Raw genomic sequence first — 27,768 nt, forward strand, 5'->3', positions numbered from 1 at the left:
AGGCACCCTTGAAAAAGTGATTCACTGTGGATCACTTTTCAGAGGAACAGCAATATGAAGGAGTTTTGAGAGATGCAGCATCAAGTTTGGAGCTGTTGGGTGATACGTATCCAGAGAAATACATGCTGCTGCCAGGCATAGGGTACTGGCCATAGTATGCTGATCTGGAGTGCCAGAAAACTGTAGTCACATTTAACAACACCCGGAGATCTTTCAAATCATTCAAAATGATGGAACATCGCGTGATTATAGATATTTGTATCTTCTACATGACCTTTCCGGGGATTGACGGGTGCTGCGATTACTATCTGCATGGCCGAGCTAAACAAAGCGCATTCTTTAGCAATCCTGTCACGTGTTGTGCCGCTAACTGCCTGTAGCTGGCGATAGTGAGCAGGATCGGCTCCGTCTATATACTCGGGTATACTCGGTGATCTGTAATACAAGACATCGTGTAGTCCGGGGCTCCTCCCTCTATATCGTGTGGGAAGAATTGTCAGGAGGCCGTTCCTGGAACCATTTGAAGGAGCAAGAGCCGCGGGAGAGACAAGGTCGTTCCTCCAACCAATAGGAGACGGAGCTGTGAGTATATATTTGAATACAATACCCATAATGCAGCAGTGACTCGTACTGCCTTGCTTACATATAGATTGCTATAGATTATAGATTTGTGTAGTTTATGTACGCGTGTTATTTGTAAAATACAATGCTTATAGCACAGGTAACACACAGAATAGATTAAATAAAACGTTTCAGTGTGTCTCTCCCTGATCTGAGTGAGATGTTCCTATGGGTGGGTGCTCGGGGTCGCTTTCAGTCGGTAGCTTTGCGCAGTGGCAGTATCGTAGCCAATGAGGTTTATCCGAGGCGCGATTATTGCTAATTGAAAACTTTTCCCAATACCCCGCTGTGACGGCTTGAAACATAGCCGGCGCTGGCAATTTTTGACAGTCTCTACGGAGACTGAACTATCTGGTGGAAGAATAGATTTCATCTTTTTCTAGAAATATTTCTGCTGTTATATAGCAAATGATTCAGAATTTGCTTTCAGAGAATAATTTCTAAGCAGTTGTGGAACTAGAGCTCCAATATAAATATCCTGAATGTATTTTTCACTTTAACCATTTGCTCTCCAGAGGATCCCCCTTCATGACCAGGCCATTTATTGCTGTTCGGCACTGCGCTATTTCAACTGGTAATTACGTGATCTTACAATGCTGTACCCAAATTAAATTTACGTCCTTTTTTTCACACAAGTAGAGCTTTCTTTTGGTGGTATTTGATCACCTGTGCGGTTTTTAATTTTTGCGCTATAAACAAAGACCTCAAATTTGAAAAAAAACAATATTTTTCACTTTTGATTATAAAAAATATCCAATAAACTCGAAGCTAGTCATAAATTTAGGCTAAAATGTATTCTGCTACATGTCTTTGAAATTAGAAAAATGCTGCGCTTAGGAATAAATCAATACTATTAAATAACTGCAATGTGCAGCAGTCCTAATTGTGATCTCATATACACAAAATCATAAATACCATATGGACTGTGCTAATAATGAAAGCTTGGTGACACTAAATAAATGACTTGTGACAATCAATAAACATTTGTTAAACTGTTTTTTTAACGAAAAAACCCGTAAGTGTTCACAAAAAAAGTGCAAGTGCAAAACACCACACGAAAAAGTGCACTTAGGGGTGTGCTGTGTCCTACCCCTAAAGGGGCTTGGACCGCTTACCCTGATCCCCCGGGGCACGAAGCTCCTGACGGGGACAAGGTTCCCAATTGGTCCTCCTGGCCAAAAGGCCTGGTGGACCACCGTTCCCTATGCCCAGCCGAAGCCTGACATCCAGTACTAGGCGAGGAGGCTCTCCCGAAGAAGAGCCTCCTAGGGATCAGGGGAGGAAGGAACCGTATGGCCACACATCCTCCCCCTAGACTTCAGGGTAGGCCTGTGGACCCACACCCTCCATCCGTGAAAAAACACACACATAAGGCAAAGAAAAAAGTGACAAACGTGGGAGTGCATAATAAATAAATAAAGTAAAGTAAATAAAATAAAAAAATGGTACCGTGCCGAAATGTGCACAGACCAGGCCCTGAGGCCCGTAGCAAAAATTGCCCTGGACTTAGCCAAAAGGCCTGGTCCTTAGGGCGCTGTGCAAAAAAGAGTGTAAAAACAGTGACCAAGTGTCATTTTCACACCGTGGGGTCCCACACCCAAGTGTTACTAGTGACACCCCTGAGCGCGTCTCCCCAGGGGGCACTGAGTTTGCGGACTTTTTGCCTTCCCAGCCCCTGGCCAGACCAAGGTAGCTTGTTCAAATCAGGAGGTACTGGGTCTTTCCAGTCTTCCCAGAGGAATTACTCCCGGGGCCCCAGCTTAACTCGTGGCGCTCCCCGGTTTCTGTCCCTCCGGTACTAGCCTTCCGGACCCCCATCATACCAGTGAGGGTACTATACAACAACCATCCCCACAAAGCTAGAATGGTCGGGAGCACCCCCACTGGACACTGATAAGAACAGATACTACACTTGATCTTAGCCAAAAGGCCGAGAAGCGATTCATACATACACATACTAGGGTCAATTTAGGCAGGAGTCAATTAACCTACCAGCATGTCTTTGGAGTGTGGGAGAAAACCGGTGTACCTGGAGGAAACCCATGCAGACACAGGGAGAACATGCAAACTCCAGGCAGGTGGTGCTCACTATGGAACCTAAGGAGTTAATCCTCCACATTGTGTAAAAAGACTGTGTGATCCTTTCTTCTCTGATCCTCTCCTTCTTCTACTGGGGGGCGGACTTGCAATCGCCACCCCCAGACCAGTAGGAGGGACCGTGGGTCCACTGGGAGGACAAATGAGTGTACCTCCTCAGAGGGGGAAGGGCGCACTCCTGAAGCATGTAGACATCACTCTGCTGTGTGGAAAGAAAGGTCAGCACAGTCTGCCTCCTAGACGCGTCCTTGATGCTCCTCACATTAATGGAAAAGATAGAGATCTCAGCCATCATGGGAAAGAGATGAAGGGGTTAGTCGGCAGGGGCTGTGCTTACCTCCCCTGGAGAGGGGGGGCGACCTCTGTGACCTCTGCAGCCTGACAAATGTCCTGGCTCAGACCGATCTGGTTGAGGACCTCATTGAGGACCTCATCGAAGTCGGTGGAGAGATCTGGCTCCGACTGGGTCAGAGCCATCTCTTCTTCCACCTCTTCTTCCTCCAGCGTGTCGAGGTCCTCCCCCACGGGGTCGGGACCTGCAGCATTCTGGAGGACGGCAGGCCGTTTGGTGGAGGAGGAGGGGTCCTCCGCCGCTGGGCTGGCCTGCTCCTTCTTCCGCTTCCTGTTCCCCGCCGCAGAGCTGCTGACGGGGGTGGCAGGGGGAAGGGGCAGGAAATCCTCCTGTGAGGACAGGTCGGGGGGGTGGAACCGGGCCGGGAGGGGTGGGGCAGGGTGGCAAGGGGCAGGGGGGGCAGGAGGGCCAGGGGCAGGGGGGGCAGGAGGGCCAGGGGCGGGGGGCAGGAGGGCCAGGGGCAGGGGGACCAGGGGCGGGAGGGGGCAGGGGCAGGGGGACCAGGGTCCGGGGGGGGGCGGCCTCCGACACCGGAGGGGCAGGGGTGGGGGGAGGGGGGTTCCTCTTACCTGGGTCCTTTTGAGGCTTCTGTGGCGCTGGTTTGGCGGCAGGGCCCTTGCTCAGGGCCCCAGCATACGTCCTGCTTCTCTCTGGGCAGTCCCTGTAGACGTGCTCTGACCGTCCACAGAGGTTGCAGGTTCTGGACCTCGGGCAGTCCTTGGTCTCGTGACCTGCAGACCGGCAGAACCTACATGAAAGCACTTGGCAATTCTTACCCTCGTGCCCCGGCTGTCCGCACCTGCGGCATGACTGGGGTTGATCCGGGTAATGTAGGAGTCCTGCTGACGCTCCCAGGGAGAAGCACTGTTGCAGGTGTTGGAGATCTCCAGCGGGACGATCTCTCAGCAGTCTGCAAAACACAGCCCACTTACCTGTCCAGAAGCCGTTGGCGTCTAGTATCCGGACTGGGTCCTTCAACACGACGCAAAACCTTTGGAGATAGGTGGCGATGTCTCTTCCAGGGACGTGAGGGTTCCTCGTGGACACCGTGATCCGCCTTTCGTCCCTTTGAATGGGAGAATTCGCAATAAACTTGCGGAAAAGGGAATCGGGCCCAGAGGTCTTCACCGTCTCCCAGTACCTTCTGCAGACCTGTAACGAAACAAAAGTTACGAAGAAAATACCTTTCATGAAGGACTGCACCGACAGGGTCTCTGCCTTGCTAAATCCTTGTTCAAGGATCATCTTCTTGCCGAAGACTTCCGAGGTCATGTCCGGGACTCTGCCTTCCACTTCTTTCAGCCGCAGCACGACTGTCTGCTTCATCCAGGGCTCCAGGAGAGGGAGACCTTCTGCAGGGCCAGAACGTTCTGAGGTGGAGGTGGAGGCGAAGGGGGCTTCTCCCGGGGTCTTGGCAGGGGTGGCGGCGGCGGTCAGCGGCTTCTTGGCGGCTTGCTTATTCTTCCCCATCTTGTCGCAGAGGAGTTCTCAGGAGGGCTTCCAAGATCTTCAGCGGATTCCTTCTCCTTCTTCTTCCTTGGCGGCTTCACTCTTGCTTAGCCTTTGAAAAGGCTATTGAGCGTCTACTGCCCGGAGGTAGTAACGCAGAGTGAACAAGGGGGGGAAGATCACAAACTCGTTCTGTGTGGGGGCTAAGCCTCAAACCCAATAGCAGCAAGCAGGTGAAGCCGAATTTAATCGACGATCCTACCAGGCCAAGTAGAGGGTACCCCACACAGATCAAATGGCTGGGATAGATGCAAGTGGTTCTCAACGTCCTAGCTGGAAGCAGGGACACCCCTAAAGGCAAGGTCGATACTACACTTGATCTTAGCCAAAAGGCCGAGAAGCCTTTACAGGTCACCAGTTTATATTTACACAGGTGGTCTAGTGCTACAGTTACCGCCCTAGATCTGACGTTGGCAGCGATACCTCACATGCATGGTGCAAGCGCTGTTTATATACGGCACATGGTCAACCCTTGCTCACACAGGTGCGCGCGCACAGGGAGGCAAGGGAATGCAAATATCCCCTGTGACTTCAATGGGCATTGTCATATATTCCTTTTTTGAGAAATCTGGGGTCTATCAGACTCTGGATATCTCCTCTGCCCCTACATTATCTAATCTCACCAGGATCGTTGTGATCAGATGCTTTCCCAATTTACAAATGGCGCTGTTTATATCCTGCGAAACTTGAGTGATGAAATGTTACTATGGTAACATTATACTACTTTGGTCATAGTGTAATATGAAAACAAAATCTTAAAAAAAGAGAAAAAAAATGTAATAAAAAATAACTAAAAAAAAAGAAAAAATTATCAACTTTTTTGTTATATGATGATGCTGTACTGCACTAGTGACAGTATGTAAAAAACATTTTGTGAAAATAATTTTTTTCATTTCTTCATTTTCCAAAAAATTATGACAAAAAAATTACAACTTTAAAAAACTCACCATGCCTCTTATGAAATACTTCAGACTGTCTACTTTGCAAAAAGAGGTAACTTGGGGTATATCTGTACTGTTCTGACATTTTTGGGCCTCAAGAAATTAGATTGGCTGTCAGTACTTCAGAATTAAATACCACCAAAAGAAAGCTGTAGTTATGTGAACAAAATGATAAAAATTTAGTTTGGGTACAGAGTTGCATGACCGCGCAATTGTCATTCAAAGTGTGAGAGCGCTGAAGCCTGAAAATTGGCCTGGGCAGGAAGGGGGTAAAAGTGCCCGGTATCGAAGTGGTTAAAGTGGAGCTTCACCCGAAAAGGGAAGTTCCGCTTTAAGGACTCATCCCCCGCTCTCCATTAAGGATTGGTACCTTTGGGGAGCGGGTACCCAAGTTTGACAGGTACCTGCTCCCACTTCCGCTCTGACCGCCTAGGCGACTAACCCTCCCAACCCCCACCGCAGTCTTCTGGGAAACTTGATAGGCCCCAGAAGACTGCAGGACCATTCACAATCTGCAGCGCTGTTCACACATGCGCAGTGGGCACCCAGTTGTGAAGCCACAAGCTGCCAAAGCTGGGTGCCCACAGTTAAGATGCTGGCGCCAGAGACAGAGGATGGACGGTAAACCCAGCTGTCGTGAGCACACTGCTGGATCATGGGACAGGTGAGTTTTTATAGCTGCTTACTTTTATTTTTTTTCCCAGGAGGCTGAAGCTCTGCTTAAGTGTTTCTTACATTGCCAAGAGAGATTGAAGTAAATATGTACTGTGTAAAAAGAAAAAAAACAACAAAAATATTATGTTTATTAAAGACACCATAGCACATACTTAGTTGGTCACTTCTCCCCTTTGTATTTGCATTTTGGGGGGTGGTAAAAACAGGTGGTTAAGATGCGCTTTTATACCCCCTTCCCTTCCCAAAACTGCAAAGGCAGCTTTATGGGTGTACATGTGTCATACCTGCAATGCTTCAAAAAATATTCCCTCTCTCTCCCCCCATTGGGCTTGGGGGGCAGTACTGCAACTGTGTGCAATGCACATTGTTGCAGCATGATGGTGCAACCTTTAAACATATTGCCTCCCCACCACCTGTCAAATACCCTCTGAAAAGTGAACCACTGTGGTTCACTCTTCAGAGGGCTACCACAAGTATAAATGAGCCCTTAATGTGCTAATGGGGCTCCTAAAAATTCAGGAAAACACCAAGGGGACTATTTATAACAAATTTTCATAGCAATTTCCTTGGTGAAACTGTTTGTACATTCCTTCTGTACGAATGGGGGCAGAAACAAATGTTAGGCTATTTCCTTTCAAATGATTTTCAATTATTTAAAATGAAAAAGACCTCATCTGACCATTAGATGGGATTGAGTGTCATAGGAAATTCCTATGTCACTTAGCGTCATCTAGTGTACAAATGAAGTATTATCTGTTTAAAATCAAAGAAAAATATTTGACCTGCGCAGGAACTAGCCTAAGAATGTTTGTTTTTTGCCTCCATTCTCACACAATGACTGTACATGCACTTTCATTGGGACTCTTGCCTCCTCCATATGACAGTGTCTGGGGCTAGTTTTTGCCTGATCAGGTATAAAACACCACCCTCTGGGTAAGGGGTGTGTGTACTTTCCCCATATCCAAAAGTTTTAGGGTGGTTTAGGTGGCATCTACAAGGTATGAGATCACCAACTAAAGGTATGCTAAGGCATCTTATGATGCTTCCGATTTATCACTGTTCTGATCTTGTAGCTTATTTTTCCAGTACAGTTTCACATTAATTACTTCAAACCCATTGACTGAATGACATGGAACTACAAGTCTATAGACATGCAGGTACTATGTTCTCACAATCATTGGCTTCAGCTGCAGTCTGCTGCAAATGTATTGCTCTGCCCTTCTATGTGTCGTCAGTCACAAATTACAAAAGCTCTTTGCACTGTCCTTCAGCTTTCGCACATTGCTCTGCCCTTCTATGTGTCGTCAGTCACAAATTACAAAAGCTCTTTGCACTGTCCTTCAGCTTTCGCACTCCAGACTTTCTCTCTTCCCCCTATGAACCTCTCTGGTATAGTTTAGCAGCTTAGACATAAGACTCCTTGCTCACAGGTGTTGTGTCTGTTTTTGAACTATGATTAGGCAGGTTAAAAATGGACTGCAATGTGTGGGTATATGCTTCTGTTTACATCCGAGACCGTTCACATTCATTGTACTGTATGTAAGAGATTTGTATGCAGGTCAGCTTTTGACCAGGTGTGGATAGATATAGGTGGACACACGTCTATCAACATCCAGCTGCCCATAGGAATTACATTATATGTAACATCCATTCCCATTCTAATCCAAGGCAGCATGGGGATCAGTCTAGGATCCCCAGCTGAGACGGGACAAAGGCTCCTATTTTGAAAGAAGCCTAAAGGCTAGTATTGACTAGTTCAACAGAAACTGACATAAGGCCAGTGTGTACAGCAGCCCATCTAATGACTAGCTTTTTTTCAAATGGGCATGCTGGTAGCCTAGCATCCAATCAGCACTGGCTAGCATCCAATCAGCACTGGCCACCAATGAATGCAAGCTCTGATCAGTGTATACAGAGTTGCACCATAGCACATACTTAGCTGGTCACTTCTCCCTCTTGCATTTAGGGGGGTAGCAAAAACAGGTTGTTAAGATGCGTTTTTATACCCTTCCCTTTCCCAAACTGCCCATCTAATGACTGACATTAGATGACATACGGCCAGTGTGTACAGCAGCTCATCTATGCTGATAGCCTAGCATCTAATCAGTGCAGGCCACCAATGAATGCAAGCTCTGATCAGTGTGTTCTGGTGGGGGCAGTCTCTCTGGCAGAACACAATAGCTCAGCAAGGGAGATCGCCGCACTAACATCACTTAGTACAGCGACCTCTCAGCTTTTCTTTTTAGTTCAGCCCACTGAGTTAAACAAAAAAAAAGACTTCTCCTGTGCACTTAGCATAGGACATAATGGAAAGGAACAGCTTTACAGAAACCATGAGTAGCTGCAGACTAGTTTGGTCAGTTTTGAATACATTATTTGTCACATTTACCCATATGCTGTAGCTTTTACGACGAGTCTAACACTTTGCCTTGAGTTTTCAGTTTGTGATTAAAAAGTGTTAAACATACAGCATGACGTTCCATGTCCAAGCACTCTAATGGGGTTCATGAGAGGTACTTTATTCCATGGGTCCTTAAGCTCCCCCTATTTCTGTCAATAACAATATTATTAGTTTTGCACAGACTAGCTTTGGATACTAGTAAGCTAAAGCATCTACTAGTTGGTTACCTGGACCACTGCCATAACCATTACTATCTCCACTGCCTTTGGGCTGCGCAAGGTAGACAGAGCTTCCTAAAATTATCCTGAGGTGTGATTAAAGCATGGTTTTAAGCCCTCCTAATTTTAAGGGGGAAATCCTTTTTATTTGCATCTTTAAATTAGTAGTAAATTATTCAAAATCCAAAATATTGGGCCCCTAGGTGCTTTGTTCCTAAATGTGCAAGTGTTCACAACATATTTTCACTTTGTGGCACATTTACTCAGAAAAGCAATCCTTTTCAGCACTGTGACATACAGTCATGGCCGAAATTGTTGGCACCCTTGATATTTCTCCAGGAAATCATGTATTTCTCACGAAACGTATTGCATTAACACATGTTTTGCTATACACATGTTTATTCCCTTTGTGTGTATTGGGACAAAACAAAAAAAGGGAGGAAAGAAAGCAAATTCGACATAATGTCACACAAACCTCCAAAAATGGGCTGGACAAAAGTATTGGCACCCTTTCACAACTGCGGATAAATAAGAATGTTACAAGCATGTGATGCTCCTGTAAACTCACCTGGGGCAAGTAACAGGTGTGGGCAATATAGAAATCACACCTGAAAGCAGATAAAAAGGAGAGACGTTCACTTAACCTTTGCATTGTGTGTCTGTCTGTGCCACACTAAGCATGGACAACAGAAAGAGGAGACGAGAACTGTCTGAGGACCTGAGAACCAAAATTGTGGCAAAATATCAACAATCTCAAGGTTACAAGTCCATCTCCAGAGAACTAGATTTGCCTTTGTCCACAGTGCGCAACATTATCAAGAAGTTTGCAACCCATGGCACTGTAGCTAATCTCCCTGGTCGTGGACGGATGAGGAAAATTGATGAAAGATTGCAACGCAGAATAGTCCGGATGGTGGATAAGCAGCCCCAAACATGTTCCAAAGACATTCAAGCTGTCCTGCAGGCTCAGGGAGCATCAGTGTCAGCGCGAACTATCCGTCGACATTTAAATGAAATGAAACGCTATGGCAGGAGACCCAGGAGGACCCCACTGCTGACACAGAGACATAAAAAAGCAAGACTACAGTTTGCCAAAATGTACTTGAGTAAGCCAAAAGCCTTCTGGGAAAACGTCTTGTGGACAGATGAGACCAAGATAGAGCTTTTCGGTAAAGCACATCATTCTACTGTTTACCGAAAACGGAATGAGGCCTACAAAGAACAAAACACAGTACCTACGGTAAAATATGGTGGAGGTTCAATGATGTTTTGGGGTTGTTTTGCTGCCTCTGGCACTGGGTGCCTTGACTGTGTGCAAGGCATCATGAAATCTGAGGATTACCAAAGGATTTTGGGTCGCACTGTAGGGCCCAGTGTCAGAAAGCTGGGTTTGCGTCCAAGATCCTGGGTCTTCCAGCAGGACAATGACCCCAAACATACGTCAAAAAGCACTCAGAAATGGATGGCAAAGAAGCGCTGGAGAGTTCTGAAGTGGCCAGCAATGAGCCCAGATCTAAATCCCATTGAACACCTGTGGAGAGATCTTAAAATTGCTGTTGGGAAAAGGTGTCCTTCCAATAAGAGAGACCTGGAGCTGTTTGCAAAGGAAGAGTGGTCCAAAATTCCGGGTGAGAGGTGTCAGAAGCTTATTGATGGTTATAGGAAGCGACTGATTTCAGTTATGTTTTCCAAAGGGTGTGCAACCAAATATTAAGTTAAGGGTGCCAATACTTTTGTCCAGCCCATTTTTGGGGTTTTGTGTGACATTATGTCATATTTGCTTTTCTGCCTCTGTTTTATATTTGTTCCAATACATACAAAGGGAATAAACATGTGTATAGCAAAACATGTGTTAATGCAATACCTTTTTTGTGTGAAATACTTGATTTTCAGGAAAAATATCAAGGGTGCCAACAATTTCGGCCATGACTGTACATGCTCCCCTTCATTACTGGCACTTCCATCTTTACCAGGTGTTTTCCAGGTGTTGGCCTTCAGTCATCTTGATTGGTCTGGCTGGGACGAGGCACTGGAGTTACTGGAGACAGTGCACTGACCTGCACATGTGCATTGGAGTTACTGGATACTGTTTACTGAACTTCACATGCGCATTTAAGTTACTAGAGACTGTACATTGACCTGTGCATGTGCATTGGAGTTACTGGAGACTGTATACGGAACTGCACATGCGCATTGAAGTTACTAGAGACTGTACATTTACCTGTACATTTGCATTGGAGTTACTGGAGACAGTACATTGACCTGTGCATGTGCATTGGAGTTACTGGAGACTGTATACGGAACTGCACATGCGCATTGAAGTTACTAGAGACTGTACATTGACCTGTACATGTGCATTGGAGTTACTGGAGACTATATACTGAACTGCAAATGCACATTGGAGCTATTGAAGACTGTACATGGAGCTGCACATGCGTATTGGAGTTACTGGATACTGTTTACTGAACTGCACATGTGCTTTACTAGAGACTATACAATGACCTGCACATGCACCTGGTGTTACTGGAGACTGTATTCTAAGTTCTACATGTGCACTGGAGTTACTGTATACTGAGCTATGCATGCACACTAGAGTTACTGGAAAAAAAGTTTGCTCAGCGCTGTACATTATAGTGGGGGACAGTACATGAGACAATACAGTGACAATACAATACACAAGGGGTTCGAGGGCCCTGCTCTTTGGAGCTTACAATCTAGGAGGGAGGGGGTAGTGGTACAGGAGGAAGTGGCTGTGGGGGATGGAGTGGTGGGAGGAATGGAGGAGATTGCTGTTAGGTGAGGGCGGGGTAGGCTTCCCTGAAGAGATGAGTTTTCAGGGTGCGCCTAAAGGTGAGGAGGGTAGGTGACAGTCTGATGGATTGGGGGTAGTGAGTTCCAGAGGATGGGGGAAGTCCTGGAGTCGAGCATGGGAGGCGGAGACTAGGGAGCTAGAGAGTAGGAGGTCTTGTGAGGAGCGAAGAGTACGTGTTCGGTGGTATTTGGATATCAGGTCGGTGAGGTAGTTTGGGGCAGTATTATGAATAGCTTTGTACGTCAATGTTAGTAGTTTAAATTTTATGCATTGGGCAATCGGAAGCCAGTGGAGGGAATGACAGAGGGGGGTGGCAGATATGGAGCGGTTGGTAAGGTGGATGAGTCTGGCTGCTGAGTTCAGGATAGACTGAAGTGGGGATAGTCTATGATGAAGTAAGCCGGTGAGGAGGGAGTTGCAGTAGTCGAGTAGTGAGATAATAAGCGAGTGAACGAGTTGTTTAGTAGTGTCTGGGGTTAGGCGATTGGACATGGGGTTGGGAGGGACAGTGTTAGGGACCAACCGGTGGTAGCCTCTAGCGGCCCACAGACCAGAATTCCCCAGGGCGCGGAATCTAAGTTCCGACTTGGTTGTTCACCAGAGCCCCTGATGGTGGGGATGGACTTGGAGCAAGCCGAGACCAGGTCGCGACCCCTGGGTGCAACCAGCTGTGGAAGAGGCACCTGTCGGTGGTACGCAGCAGGTGAGAGTCTGATGTGAGGAGGTAGAGTAAGCGAGGTCAGACAGGCCAGGTTGGTAACAGCGGAGCAGGTCGGTACAAAACAGCAGGCAGAAGAATAAACGGGTCACGGTCCGGGTTTGGCAACAGGAGATCAAAAGTGCAGGAGCAGGCAGGAGAATGGTCAGGCAAGCCAGGGGTCAGAGCAGGAGAAGTCAGCAAATCAGGATCAGGCAGGGTCAGCAGCAAAGTAAACTCACAGGAACACAGGAAAGACCACACGGCACTTGAGCATTGCAAGAGCTGGGTTTAAATAGCCAGCCCAACTCCTGACAGGCACTCCTGGGTCCTAATGCTTGCCTGGTGCCGTCATTGGTGACAGGCGCGTCTGGGTCCTAGTGCCTGCCTGTACATTTTGTCAGGACTCTACGCATGTGGGGATTCGATCGCCGCAGCGATCTTCCCATTCCCTGACAGACAGTTTGGAGTCTAGAGTGACACCTAGGACTTTGGCTTGCGGGGTGGGACTGATGATGGCGTTACTGGTCGTGATGGAGAGGATGGGGGGGGGCGCGGGCTGGGGGGAAAACTAGGAGCTCGGTCTTGGAAAGGTTTAATTTGAGGAAGTGGAGTGACATCCAGTCTATGTCGTTCAGTAGGCAGGTGATTCGGGCGGAGACTGAAGGGGTAGAGAGGTAGATTTGCGTGTCATCGGCGTAGAGATGGTAGTTGAAGCCGTGGGAGTGTATCAGTTGGCCAAGGGAGGAGGTGTAGATGGAGAAGAGAAGGGGCCCGAGGACAGAGCCTTGGGGGACCCCAACATAGAGGGGGAGGTGGCAGCGTTATAGGTAACACTGAAGGAGTGCTGGGATAGATAGGAGGAGAGCCAGGAGAGAGCGGAGTCTCTGATGCCAAGGGAGTACAGTTTTTTAAGGAGAAGGGGGTTGTCAACTGTGTTGAAGGCTGCGGAGAGGTCGAGGAGTAGGAGGACTGAGTAGTGGCCATTAGCTTTGGCGGTTAGCAGGTCGTTGGTGATTTTGAGTAGGGCGGTTTTGGTGGAGTGTAGGGGACAGAAGCCAGACTGTAGGAGATCAAGGAGGTTGTTGTCATTGAGGTGGGAGCTTAGGCGATTATAGACTAAGCGCTCGAGGAGTTTGGATGTAAATGGCAGGAGGGAGATGGGTCTAAGGTTGTTCAGGTCGGTGGGGTCCAGGGAGGGTTTTTTGAGTATGGGAGTGATATGCCCGTGCTTTAGGGGGGAGGGGAATACGCCAGTAGAGAGGGAGAGATTAAAGATGTGGGTGAGGGAGCGTAGGATGGAGGAGGAGGGGTGACCAGAGGAGTTGTGTGGGGACAGGGTCAAGGGGGCAGGTGGTGGATACTGGATACTGTTTAATGAACTGTGCATGAGCATTGGAGTTACTAGAGACTGTACACTGAGCTGCGCATGCACCTGGTGTTACTGGAGACTGTACACTGAGCTGCACATGTGCATTGGAGTTACTGAAGACTGTACATTGAGCTGCACATTTACATTGGGGTTACTGGATACTGTTTACTGAACTGCACATGCGCATAGGAGTTACTAAAGGCTGTACACTGAACTGCACATGCATATTGGAGTTACTGGAGACTATACACTAAGCTGCACATGACCACTGGAGTTACTGGAGACTGTACACTAAGCTGTACTTGCACAATGGAGTTACTGGAGACAGTACACTGAGGGGAGCTGTGCATGTGCACTGGAGTTACTGGAGACAGTACACTGAGCTGAGGTGCACGTGCGCACTGGAGTTGCTGGAGACTGTACACTGAGCTAAGCTGTGCATGCGCACTGGAGTTACTGGAGACTGTACACTGAGATAAACTGTGCATGCGCACTGGAGTTACTGGAGACTGTACACTGAGCTAAGCTGCGCATGCGCACTGGAGTTACTGGAGACTGTACACTGAGCTAAGCTGCGCATGCATACTGGAGTTACTGGAGACTGTACACTGAGCTAAGCTGTGCATGCGCACTGGAGTTGCTGGAGATTGTACACTGAGATAAGCTTTTCATGCGCACTGGAGTTGCTGTAGACTGCACACTGAGCTGCACATATGAGAGGGAGTGCAATAATACGTCGAACATCTGCTGAATAAGGGTCTGCTTTAAGTGTTTTTTTAAAGAAGGGTGCCATTAATGCTACAGCACACAAAATGTTTTAGACCATTGTGCAATTCCAACATTTTTCCACCAGTTTGCACAAGACCTTTTTCTGTCTCAGCATGACCATACCCCTATGCATAAAGCTATGTCCAGAAAGACATAATTTGACCTGTTTGGTGAGGAGGAACCTAAGTGACCTGCACAGAGCCCTGACCTCAACCCTACTGAACACCTTTGGGATGAACTGGAATGCTAATTGCTAGGAATGTATTCTTGTCCAACATCAATACCTGGACTCACAAATGCTCTTTTAAATAAATGGTCAAAAATTCCTACAGACACATTCCAAAAACTTCTGGAAAGTCTTCCCAGAAAAGTGAAGGCTTATAGCTGCAAAAGGGGTGGATGGCAACTTCACAATAGTGCCCAGGACTGTGGAGTGGGATGTCCAATACGTTTTTATAGATGTGATAGTTGGGTGTCCACGTTTGGCCATATAGGGCATCTGGTTATAACTGAAGGATGAGGTGGAAACTCCAGAACTGTGTACTAGGTAGTTGTGTTTTCCAGCCTGATCTCCACATTAAGAATAAGAAAACCACCCTCATCATATTAGGTGTGTGTTACACTATAGCAGCGGTCACTAAATGGCGGATTGTGGTCCGGAACCAGCCTGAGCAGAGTTCCTGCCCAGACCACCAGTCCGCCAGACTAGATTGACAGATCCACCGTCCCAGCAACCGATGACATCACGCGTGCGCCTCGCCCCTTGCAGCTCACTGTCTCTCCCAGCTCCGGCTCCCTGCCTATCCACAAGCACGTGCCCTGCCCCCTTCAGCAAGGATCCCAGCAAGCTCCTACCTCCCGCTCCTGTCTGCCCTCAAGGTAGGGTGTGTTCTTTCAAGGGCACTCTAATGGGCACATTTATATTAAGGGGCACTCTGATGGGCACATTTAATGTTAAAAGTTAATGCTGATGTGCACATTTAATGTTAAGGGGCACTCTGATGGGCACATTTATATTTAGGGGCACTCTGATGGGCACATTTATATTAAGGGGCACTCTGATGGGTACATTTAATGTTAAAAGTTAATGCTGATGTGCACATTTAATGTTAAGGGGCACTCTGATGGGCACATTTATATTTAGGGGCACTCTGATGGGCACATTTATATTAAGGGGCACTCTGATGGGCACATTTATATTAAGGGGTACTCTGATGGAAGAATGGATAGAATGTGCCCATCAGACTGCTCCTTAACATAACATGTGCCCATCAGAGTGCCCCTTAATATAAATGTGCCCATCAGAGTGCCCCTAAATATAAATGTGCCCATCAGAGTGCTCCTTAATATAAATGTGCCCATCAGCATGCCACTTATTTTATGTTAAGGGACACTCTGATGGGCACATTTTATGTTAAGGGATCCTCTGATGGGCATCTTTTATGTTAAGGGGACACATACTGTGGAAAAGGGCACTCTGATGGGGAAATATGATGAAAAGGGATACTTTGAGTGTAAGGGAGCACTCTGACAGAAATACCTGATGTAAGGTGGTGCTGTGATTGGGACAACTGATGTAAAGGAGCACTCTGATGGGCACGCCTGATGTGATGGGGATACATGATGGAAAGTTGCACTCTGATGGCGACACCTAATGTAAGGGGACACGCTGATAGGCACATCCTATGTAAGGTGTCACCGTGATGGGCTAAATGGTTAGCTCTTCTGCCTGGCAGTACTAGGGTCGCCGGTTCGTATCCCAACCATGGCACCACCTGCCTGGAGTTTGCGTGTTCTCCCTGCGCCTGCGTGGGTTTTCTCCGGGTACTCCGGTTTCCTCCCACCCTCCAAAGACATGCTGGTAAGTTAATTGGCTCCTGTCTAAATTGTCCCTGGTATGTGTATGTATGAATGTAAGTTAGGGACCTTAGATTGTACACCCCTTGAGGGTTAGGGACTGATGTGAATGTACAATATATATGTAAAAGCGCTGTGTAAATTGTCGACGCTATATAAGTACCTATAATAAATAAATAAATAATGGGGCACTCTAATGGGGACAACTGATGTAAGGGGGCACAATGCTTGGAGACATCAAATGTAAGGGGAACTTCTGATGCAGAGATGCAGAAACCTGATGTAAGGGGGCATGCTGATGGGAATGCCTGATGTAAGGGGGCACTCTGATGGGAATGCCTGATGTAAGAGGGCACTCTGATGGGAATGTCTGATGTATGGGGGCACTCTGATGGGAACACGTTACTTAAGGGGGCGCTCTGATAGGGACGCCTGATATAGGGGGGTACTCTGACGGTGGCAACTGATTTATGGAGGGAAGTCTGATGGTGGTACGCAATGTAATAAATTACTCTGGAGGGGGAACCTGATGTAAGGGGGAACACTAATGGGGACATTTATTTTTGGACCTTGGCCAGAAGAAGATTTTAGTGACTACACCACCTTGAATTTTAATTCAATACAACTGCACTATAGTTATTATTATTATTTTTTTTTTAACACAATTCTCTATCATGATCAAGTCATCTTACAATCCTCAGCCAGGTCCAAGAAAAACAACTCTGAGAGTGAAGCAGCTGTCTTCTTTCAACATGCTGGACACTCCTGGTTTCTCTAACAAAAAACAAAACACGGTTTTCTTTTGATTGGATAGAGCTTGGAATTGTTAGAACGTCTGTCACGTTTTTAATGCTTTGTGATCCCCATTAGGCAGGGGGTACCACAATTCCTGCCGCCAGTGATGGTGGTCACCAAGTCTCTTCAATGACAATACCTACAACAGTAGAACATTTTTTAGACTGGACAAATGTTAATACCTCTTTCGGTATAGTCTATAATGTTTCAAATGACCAGGTAAGAGAAAGAACCTCCACAATGGAGACCTAGGCAGTAATAAAAACTTAACAGAGGTTCTAGTCACTTCACTCTTTCTAAAACAAAAAAAAAGTATTGTTTAGATTTACATTTTAGTTGAGATAATTTTAACAACATAATGTGCTTGTTGACTATGATCCTAGGCTGTCAGAAAAAAAAATGCATGCTTGCATTGACTTGTGTTGACGTATTGATATGCATTCCACCAAGAATCTCATTCAATTAACTTACATGGGAAAATGCAGCACTGTTTCCCAACACAATGCCTTGGCTTGAAGATATCAGTTTGAAAACACTGGGCTCCATTCACAAAGCGGCATTTAATGCTTTAGGAAATGTGGTAAAATGCTGCTTAGCATTTTTCATAAAGGGGCGCATTCTGGGAGGACGTCCATGGACACCCTCCCAGAACTGGACAACCGAGCTGTAGCCGTCTTTCAGCTATAGCGCAGTTGGGAAGACATTAATTGTAACAAAATTATTAAAGTTAGTTTAATTTTTACAAAATAATTGAAGCTTAGTTATGTATTACACATTTTTAGTGTGATATTTGTTCCTGCTTGTTTGAAATAAGTTTATGGATCTTTGGCACCAATGACTTTTTTTTTTTGTTTTAAGTCCGCAAACGTGTGAAAAACGAAAAAGCCCATAAGTGTTCACAAAAAACGTGCAAGTGCAGAACACAAACACAAAAAAGTGCACTTAGGGGTGTGCTTTGTCCTTCCCCCAAAGGGGATGGACCTCTACCCTGATCCCCAGGGGCACGAAGCTCCTGACAGGGACAAGCTTCCCATATGGTCCACCTAGCCAAAAGGCCTGGTGGACCCCGTTCCTTGTGGCCAGCCGAAGCCAGCCACCAAGTACTTGGTCAGGGGGCTCTCCCGAAGAGAAAATCCCCTAGGGACAGGGGAGGAAGGAACCAAAAGGCCACACATCCTCCCCCTGGACTTCAGGGTAGGCTCGAAGACCCACACCCTACCATCCTGTGAGAAAGAAAACACACACAAAAGTGAAAAGTGACAAACGTGAGGAGAAAATAAGTTAAATAAATAAGTAGCCGTGCAATTGTGCACTGGCCAGGCCCTGAGGCCCGTAGCAAAAAAGGCCTAGCCGTAAAAGGCGCAGTGCAGAAAAAGTGTTAGAAACAGTGACCATGTTACTTTTCACACGTTGGGGTCCAGCACCCAAGTGTTACTAAGAGCACCCTTGAGGCGACCACTCTCAGGTGGCACTGGTTCGCAGACTTTCTGCCTCCCCGGCCCCTGGCCAGACAAGGTAGATCCATTCAAACCAGGAGGAACTGGGCCCCTCCGGTTTTCCAGGGGAAATTACTCCCGGGCCCCAGCAGCCTGTGGGCGCCTCAGTTTCTGTTCCAGCCTGTACTAACCATCAGGACCCCCATCCTACCAGCAGTGGCACTATACAATCAATCATCCCCGCAAGCAGGAATGATGGTGGAGCACCCCTACTGGACACTGATAAGAACAGATACTACACTTTATCTTAGCCAAAAGTCCGAGAAGCTCCAATGACGTTACTGCAAGACGGAGAGCTGTTTTTAGTTCAAGCCGAGACAGGTACCAACAATACTGAAGCGTACAGCTCGGCAACGGTTGCCTCATACAACTTGAGGCTACCCTGACATCACGCTGCACCTCCCTTGTTTCCCCCTCTCTAAAACAGTTTGTGAATTTAGTGCAATATAAAGTCGAAAATTGTCATTCAGAATATAAGAATTTCTTAGAGTATTATTTTTGTTTTATTATTAATAAAACATAAAAAATGCAAATAATGCCCCTTCGGACTACCAAAGTTTTCTCGCGGACCACCAGTGGTCCACAGACCATCAGTTGGCAACTGCTGGTTTAAACGGTAGAACTATGCAACTCACTCGGTCCCTGCAGCATATGTATTTATACAAAAGAAAAAAAGTGACTATAATACCAGTCAAAGGGAAGCTGCTTTCACAGGACACGCCTGGTATATAAAAAATAAATAAATAAAATTAAATACAAAATATATTTCTAAATGTCAGATGTTGAATGAAAATAGTATAAAAAAAATCACACACATACAGTATATAAATACCCTTCATCTACAATATTTGTGTTAATGGAAGAAGGGTATTTACAGTATACCTGTATATGTGTGTGATTTTTATACTATTTTCATTTAATACTTGACATTTAGAAATGTATTTTGTATTTCCTTCAAGTATTTTTTCGTCTTGGCTATGGTGGAGAGGTATCAGAACACCTATTAGATTTCTACTGCTGTCTGTCCCCATTAGCTGTGCCTGCGTGGGTTTCCTCTGGGTACTCCCTTTTCCTCCCACACCACAAGTTCATTAGCTCCTGTCTAAATTGGCCCTAGTATGTGTACGTGTGACTGTGAGTTAGGGACCTTAGATTGTATGCTCCTTGAGGGTTGATGTGAATGTACAATATACAGTTGTGTTCAAAATAATAGCATTATGTTGAAAAAAGTGAATAAAGCTCAAAATCCTTCTAATAGCTTTTATTTCCATACACAAATGCATTGGGAACACTACACATTCTATTCCAAATCAAAACATGAAGAAAAATATATCAAATTTGTGTTGTTCCTCTAAAAAAATTGAAGAAAACTGAATATTAGACTGTTCAAAAAAAATAGCAGTGTTTGTATTCTTCTTTACAAACTCAAACATTCACTATATAAACTGAAAAATGTTTGAAGATTTGCTTTCCTTTGAATCACTTAATTAATATTTAGTTGTATAAGCACTGTTTCTGAGAACTGCTGTACATCTGTGTTGCATGGAGTCAACCAACTTCTGGCACCTGTGAACAGGTATTCCAGCCCAGGATGATTGGACTACATTCCACAGTTCTTCTCTATTTCTTGGTTTTGCCTCAGAAACTGCATTTTTGATGTCACCCCACAAGTTTTCTATTGGATTAAGATCCGGGGATTGGGCTGGCCACTCCATAACGTCAATCTTGTTGGTCTGGAACCAAGATGTTGCACGTTTACTGGTGTGTTTGGGGTCGTTGTCTTGTTGGGACACCCATTTCAAGGGCATTTCCTCTTCAGCATAAGGCAGCATGACCTCTTCAAGTGTTCTGATGTATTCAAACTGATCCATGATCCCTGGTATGCAATAAATAGGCCCAACACCATAGTATGAGAAACATCCCCATATCATGATGCTTGCGCCACCATGCTTCACTGTCTTCACAGTGTACTGTGGCTTGAATTCAGTGTTTGGGGATCGTCTGACAAACTGTCTCCGGCCACTAGACCCAAAAAGAACAATCTTACTTTCATCAGTCCACAAAATGTTTAGGCCAGTCAGTGTGCTCTTTGGCAAATTGTAACCTGTTTTTCAAAGAATGAATGACCTCACTAATAGAACTCCACACTGCTAATATTTTGAACATGCCCCTTTTATTAGTGATTCAATTACACAGAATCAGCAGCATGCATGTCATGACTGTTGGGTCTGTTGGATTTCTATTACTCTACTACACCTGCTAGTAAATTATTTGCCATGTAGAAATATAATTTCTATCAAAAATAGTGATTGATCAGGTTAGTGATGTCTGACTGCTATTATTTTGAACACAATTGTATATGTAAAAGAGCTGCGTACATTTAGGTTGCAATATAAGTACCTGTAATGGATAAATAAATAAATTAGGAAGATTCACCCTCTCTATTTGTCCTGTTTACCATTATCACTGAAAATGGAATTAAAAGAAAATACAAAATTTTGGGTTGTCACCACAAAAGTAGTAAAGGGGCCATTTTCCAATAGGGACACTAGTTCTGGTGACTTGGGGGACCCCAAGGGATTCCCTTCATTTGCGGGGATTTCCTCTCACTTCCTGTTGTGGCAATGGGACAGGACGTGAATGTACATTTCCCCAACAGGACACAGATGGCACAAAAACCCTTCCATTACTCTATACAAAATGAAAAAGAGTTACAGTTGTGCTCAAAAGTTTATATACTCTGGCAGAAATTGGGAAATTTTGTCATTGATATTGAAAATATGACTGATCATGCCAAAAAATGCTCTTTTATTGAAGGATGATGATCATATGAAGACATTTATTATTAAATAATTGTTTGGCTCCTTTTTAAATCATAATGATAACAGAAATCACTCAAATGGCCATGATCAAAAGTTTACATACCCTGGAATGTTTGGCCTTGGTACAGATACACAAGGTGACACACACGGGTTAAAATGCCAATTATAGGTTAATGTCCCACATATTTTTAAATTGCAATTAGTGTTGGTGTATAAATAGTCAATGAGTTTGTTAGCTCTTATGTGGAAGCACTGACTGGGGTAGATACTGAGCCATGGGGATCAGAAAAGAACTGTCAAAAGTCCTGTGTAACAAGGTAATGGAACTTTATAAAGATGGAAAAGGACATATAAAGATGTCCAAAGCCTTGAATATGCCAATCAGTACTGTTAAATTACCTATTAAGAAGTGGAAAGTTTGGGGATCTCTTGATACCAAGCCAAGGTCAGGTAGACCAAGAAAGATTGCAGCCACAACTGCCAGAAGAATTGTTCGGGATACAAAGGGAAACCCATAGGTAACCACAAGAAAAATACAGGCTGCTCTGGAAAAGACAGCGTGGTTGTTTTGAAGGAGCACAATATGATGACACTTGAACAAAAATGAGCTGCATGGTTGAGGTGTCAGAAAGAAGCCTTTACTGCATCAATGACACAAAAAGGCCTGGTTAGGTATGTCAAGGTGTTGTCAGGCATATTGTAACTGGGTTTTTTTGTGGCATTGGTGCAGTAAAAGCTTCTTTCTGGCACTTCGCCCAAACAGCTCATTTTTGTTCAAGTATCACCGTATTGTACTCCTAAAAAAAAACAACCACACCATCTTTTTCCAGAGCAGCCTGTTTTTCTTTTGAGGTTGCCTGTGGGTTTTTCTTTGAATCTCAGACAATTCTTCTGTCAGGTATGGCTGCAATCTTTCTTGGTCTACCTGACCTTGGCTTGGTATCAAGAGATCCCCAAACTTTCCACTTCTCAATAGGTGATTTAACAGTACTGATTGGCATATTCAAGGCTTTGGACATCTTTATATGTCCTTTTCCATCTCTATAAAGTTCCATTAGCTTGTTACACAGGACTTTTGACAGTTCTTTTCTGGTCCCCATGGCTCAGTATCTAGCCTAGTCAGCGCTTCCACGTAAGAGCTAACAAACTCATTGACTATTTATACACCGACACTAATTTCAATTTAAAAATATGTGGGACATTAACCTCTAATTGGCATTTTAACCCGTGTGTGTCACCTTGTGTATCTGTACCAAGGCCAAACATTCCAGGGTATGTAAACTTTAGATCCGGGCCATTTGGGTAATTTCTGTTATCATTATGCTTAAAAAAGGAGCCAAACAATTTCTGCCAGGGTATGTAAACTTTTGAGCACAACTGTATGTCTTTAGGTACACTTTCAAGCAGCCATTCTCAACCTTTTCAACAAACAGGAGACTTGAAGTAACTTTCCAGTCCCAGGAAACCCCTGCTAAAAATTGCTATAGCTACAATGCATTAAACATTAGTGTGACAGTCACTGGGAAGAATCACCCTCTTATAGATAGCTAAATCGATCATTGATGTCACTGAGAACTCACCAGTGGGAAGATATCTCTAAAAATAATTGTGAAAAAGAAAAAGTATCCCCACTGCAGTATGTTCTAACAAGGGATGAGACCATTGTGATATGCATGTACATTGCATTATGTTTGGAGTGATTGGGAGGTTTTGCAGCAAATTATGTATATTTTTGTATTTACTACATGTAATGGGATGGATTTACTATAAGTAATGGGGTGGATTTACTAAAGGCACATAGACTGAGCACTTTGCAAATTAAGTTGCTCCAAAGCTTAGTTAATGAGGGGGAGCTCTGCTGACTTCCATCATCCAATCATGGCCAAGCAAAAATGCTGTTTATTGTCCCCTTCCATGTGATTGGGTATTCTTTTGTAAAGTGAAGCTTTTTTTAATTTTGGATAGAGTAAGGGAGGGTTATAAGCTCTTTAAGTGTTTTTTGTTTGCCATCTGTGTCGTATTGAGGAGATTTACCTTCACTTCCTGTCCCATAGCCAAAACAGGAAGTGAAAGGAAATCCCTGCAAATTAAGGGAATCCCTTGGGGTCCCCACTGTCCCCATTGGAAAATTTCCCCTTTATTACTGTTCTGGGACAACCCAAATTTTGGGATTTTCATTTACTTCCACTTCCAATGATAATGGTAAACAGGATAAATATAGAAGATTTATCTCCCTAACGGGGGCTCAGACAACAATAAGAACCTGACAAGTGTTCTACTCCACCTTCACTCTATCCAAAACTAAAAAAAAAATTCCTTTAGTTATACTTTAACCATTAGCCGCCCGGCCAATGGCCGTTTGGCGGCTTGAAATGCGCTCCTAAATTCCGGGTGCACGCCATTTGGCGTGCTCCCGCACATGCGCAGTTTGCGGCACAGCAGAGCGGCGCAGCAGCGGGATCTGTCACGGGCCGTGCACCTCGGACACGGCCGATGACAGATCCGAGTACTGGCTCCCGTAGCTGGTACCATGTGACCTGCTGTGACCAATCACAGCAGGTCACATGATAGTTGTATACAATGGATGGCTTCATTCATGATGCCATCCATTGTATACTAGTGCCTAGCTGTGAATGGTCACAGCAGGTCACATGCACATGTCATGTGATTAGCTGTGACCAAATCACAGCTAAGCACAAAAAAAAAAAAAAAAGCTGAATGAATCGATTTCATTCAGCTAAATGCTTGCTTATAGCAAAGTAATTCTTTGCTATAAGCAAACTGTGTATAAAAAAAAAAAAATACTGATCACTCCCCCAAAGTAGTACAATGTTACTATGGTAACATTGTACTATGGTCATAGTAAAATATGAAAAAAAAACTTTAAAAAAATGTAATAAAAATTAAATATAATAAAAAAATAAAACAAAATAAAAAAATATATATATATTTTTTTTTTCATACTGTCACCAGTCAGTGTCCATGTTCACCGCCATGCCAGTTATATGAAGACGCTGTACTGCACTGGTGACAGTATGTAAAAAAAAAAATAGTGAAAATAATTTTTTTAATTTTTTAATTTTCCGAAAAATTATGACAAAAAAATACAACTTCAAAAAACTCGCCATGCCTCTTATGAAGTACGTCGGACTGTCTACTCTGCAAAAAGGGGTCATTTGGGGATATCTGTACTATTCTGACATTCTTGGACCTTCTTGGAAATTAGATTGGCTGTCAGTACTTCAGGATTGATCAATATTCAGATCTATACCATAGTTTTGTGAACTCTATAACTTTCCTACAAACTAAAAAATACATCCTAATTTGGGTTATTTTCACCAAAGACATGTAGCAGAATACATCTCAGCCTAAATTTATGAAGAACAATTATTTATTTGTAAACTTTTATAACAGAAACAAAGAAAAATGTGTTTTTTTTTCAAAATTTTTGGTCTTTTTTCGTTAATTTAGCAAAAAATAAAAACCCCAGCGGTGATTAAATACCACCAAAAGAAAGCTCTAGTTGTGTGAAGAAAATGATAAAATTTTAGTTTGGGTACAGTGTTGTATGACCGCGCAATTGTCATTCAAAGTGTGAGAGCGCTGAAACCTGAAAAATGGCCTGGGCAGGAAGGTGTAAAATCACACGGTATTGAAACGGTTAAGTAAATCAACCCCAATGATTTTGCCACAAGAAAAGGGGTCCGTGTGGAAACCTTTGTCCCTGTCAGGAGCCTTGCGTGCCGGGGGATCAGGGTAGAGATCCTACCCCTTCAGGGGGTGGACTAAAGCACACCCCAAAGTGCACTTTGTTGTGTTTGTGTTCTGCACTTGCATGTTTTTTGTTCACTTACGTGTTTTTGTTTTTCGCACCTCCACGGACTTTAAAAAAAAAACAACGATTTCCATATTTAGGTTTCAATGCATTACTGTTGAAAGAAATGATCCAAAAAGGTTGAGACTACTCCAAACTTACTATTAAATTTTTACAATCCTTAAATACCACATGCTTGGACTATTACTTAATTACCACATGCATTTAATTATTAATTTATTTTTGTGAACTGACTTTAACGCCTTTTCATGCGGTATTTACCAAGCTTATTGAGTGTTTTGTGGTAGAAATGGCATACTGAATTGACAGTTTCAGGATCGCATGCGATATTAAGGGAAAATGTGTCCAGACATCTAAATACCGCATCCGATCTGCTTTAGAGAATGGAGCCCACTAAGGCCCCAGTCACACAGGGTGGACCCATCAATGGATCTGCTTGCTCATCGGGGATCTGTCTGCTGATCACCGGTGAGCAAGTGGATGGGAGGGCCGTGTCCACTCTGCTTGTGTAGAACGGACACTTACACAGCCCTTACACAGTCCTCTATGGGTGGTCAGATGGAAACGGACCGCCTGTCCGTTTCCATCCGGCTGCCATCCAATCCGACGGACGAAGGGGGGACACCATCTGTCTCTTTTTGGCAGATCGTATGTTGGCGGGTGTAAATGGACACTTGTCCAATTACAACTGCCGCTCCATAGAGGAGAATGGAGGTTCCGATCAGGTCTGCCTGAGAAACAGGCAGGCAGACCCAAATGGAATGTCCATGTGGAAGGGGCCTTACATTTATCTTTTTTACACAATTTGCTGCATTTGAAAGAGCAGAAAATGCATAGTGACACATCCAGTGTGAACTGTACATGCCAGTGACACATCCAGTGTGAACTGTACATGCCAAAAGTGTCAGAACCCTAAAATTATTTTTTCTGTCCTTTCAGCCTTCCTGATCAAGATTTTATCTCTGAAGTCTTTCACTGTGGGAAAATGGATAAGAATTCCTGTGCTTTAAAAGGGAAGGCTACTAACAGCACACCTGTTTTCCAAGTGCCAAGACAAGCCATAATAAGCGGCAACATATGGATGTCATTGCTTGCACATAGATGAGTAGCTATACTACAAAAACGGCATACGTGTGTGATCAGATTGAAACATTTGAGAAATACAGACATGAATGTTGAGTCCAGCAATGGTGACCCAGGTGTGATTTACTACTATCTTCTATCTGGCCAGGAGATGGGATTATGTTCAGAAATAACTCCCTCACGTCCCTGTGGCCCACTAATGGGCGAACACCTTCCTGATATCTAATCCACAGTGAAACCACAATAAAAATAGACATGGGCTGTGTGGCTTATGTATGTTACTAGAGATAGGCAGCCTCCTCCAGTCTAAAAATACTTAAAACAACTGAAAGCTAACTTGGTCTCTGCCGGGCCAGACTCATCTTTCTCTGCTGCTAAAAATGCTCTGTCCCCTCCCCTGTCCCTTCTTTTTGCTCTTTCCTCCCTAGACATGAGAGTAGAGTCTGTCTATCCAGTAAAAAGTACATAACAGGTGACTATTTCACAGCACAAGCAAAGTAAATAACATATTACAAAAAAATTATATATATATATATTTTTTTTCTTTTTTCAAAGTACAATATATAGTGACATCATATGGGCAAAGTTTAATGCAGGCCATACGTGGGTCAAATTCTGATTGAATTGTCTTTAGAAAATCGAAAATTTTGTGCATTTTGTAATCCGATGGTGCCACCATTGATTTCGAAATTTGACCAACCCAGCTTTTAATTTCACTTTGTGTTGTTGCTACAGAAATTATTTTTCGTGGTCAAGAATTTTCTTTTCTTTCCAGGCCACATCTCTTGCTCATTTCTTTTTCAGTTACATTTCTTGCACGATTCTCCCATCATTAATTGGAAAATTGTTAGTTTCAAACATACCCGATCACTCAAATTCGATGGTTGCTCAAAAATTGACTATTGCTGTGGCCCATTAATGAAGCGAAATTCGAATGAGAATTCTTAGAAAAGATTTTGGAAAGAAAATTCTTTTGAATTCGACCCATGTATGTCCGGCTTTAGGCCACACAACACAGCTGTTTCTAATGCCAGTAATAACAAGTCCAACTACAACACGTGTAAGTACATGTGTAAGTATGCATTGTATTTAAGATGACCTATACAGACCTATTAACCCTTGAGTATATAAACCCAAGAAAAAACTTGAAATATATTGGAGCTTACCATGTGACGGCTGTGTTTGTTTTCTTTCCTCAGGCATTTTCCCCTTCATTTGCTGATCAGGCCAGTAACACATTTCCTGTCCTTGGGTAACAACTCCCACTGTATTGTTTATATGACAGAACAACATTGTCTCCCTAGGCTGCTCACTCCTGATTCAGCATATACAACACTTCCCCCTTGCCTTATACCGTAAAGGGTAAGTTCACTTTTTTTACAAAAAATAATAATTGCACATGTTTTTGCAGGTAAAG

At 44.3% G+C, this 27,768-nt stretch overlaps 1 long non-coding RNA gene, 1 other non-coding gene and 1 pseudogene across 2 annotated transcripts; 2 read left to right on the forward strand and 1 right to left on the reverse strand.

The window, feature by feature from the left end:
• The first annotated feature begins 466 nt into the window (after positions 1–466).
• On the forward strand, positions 467–27,524 carry LOC149446002 (uncharacterized). Its single transcript, XR_016306290.1, has 2 exons — positions 467–582; positions 26,208–27,524. It is a non-coding gene; the product is annotated as an uncharacterized LOC149446002 (long non-coding RNA).
• On the forward strand, positions 823–963 carry LOC149446003 (U4 spliceosomal RNA). Its single transcript, XR_016306308.1, has one exon. It is a non-coding gene; the product is annotated as a U4 spliceosomal RNA (small nuclear RNA).
• On the reverse strand, positions 2,448–2,563 carry LOC149446004 (U2 spliceosomal RNA; annotated as a pseudogene).
• Positions 27,525–27,768: the final 244 nt, after the last annotated feature.

Source organism: Staurois parvus, unplaced genomic scaffold, assembly GCF_062004578.1.
Source record: "Staurois parvus isolate SC_StPar_1 unplaced genomic scaffold, SC_StPar_1.0 ptg000704l, whole genome shotgun sequence".
NCBI lineage: Eukaryota > Metazoa > Chordata > Amphibia > Anura > Ranidae > Staurois > Staurois parvus.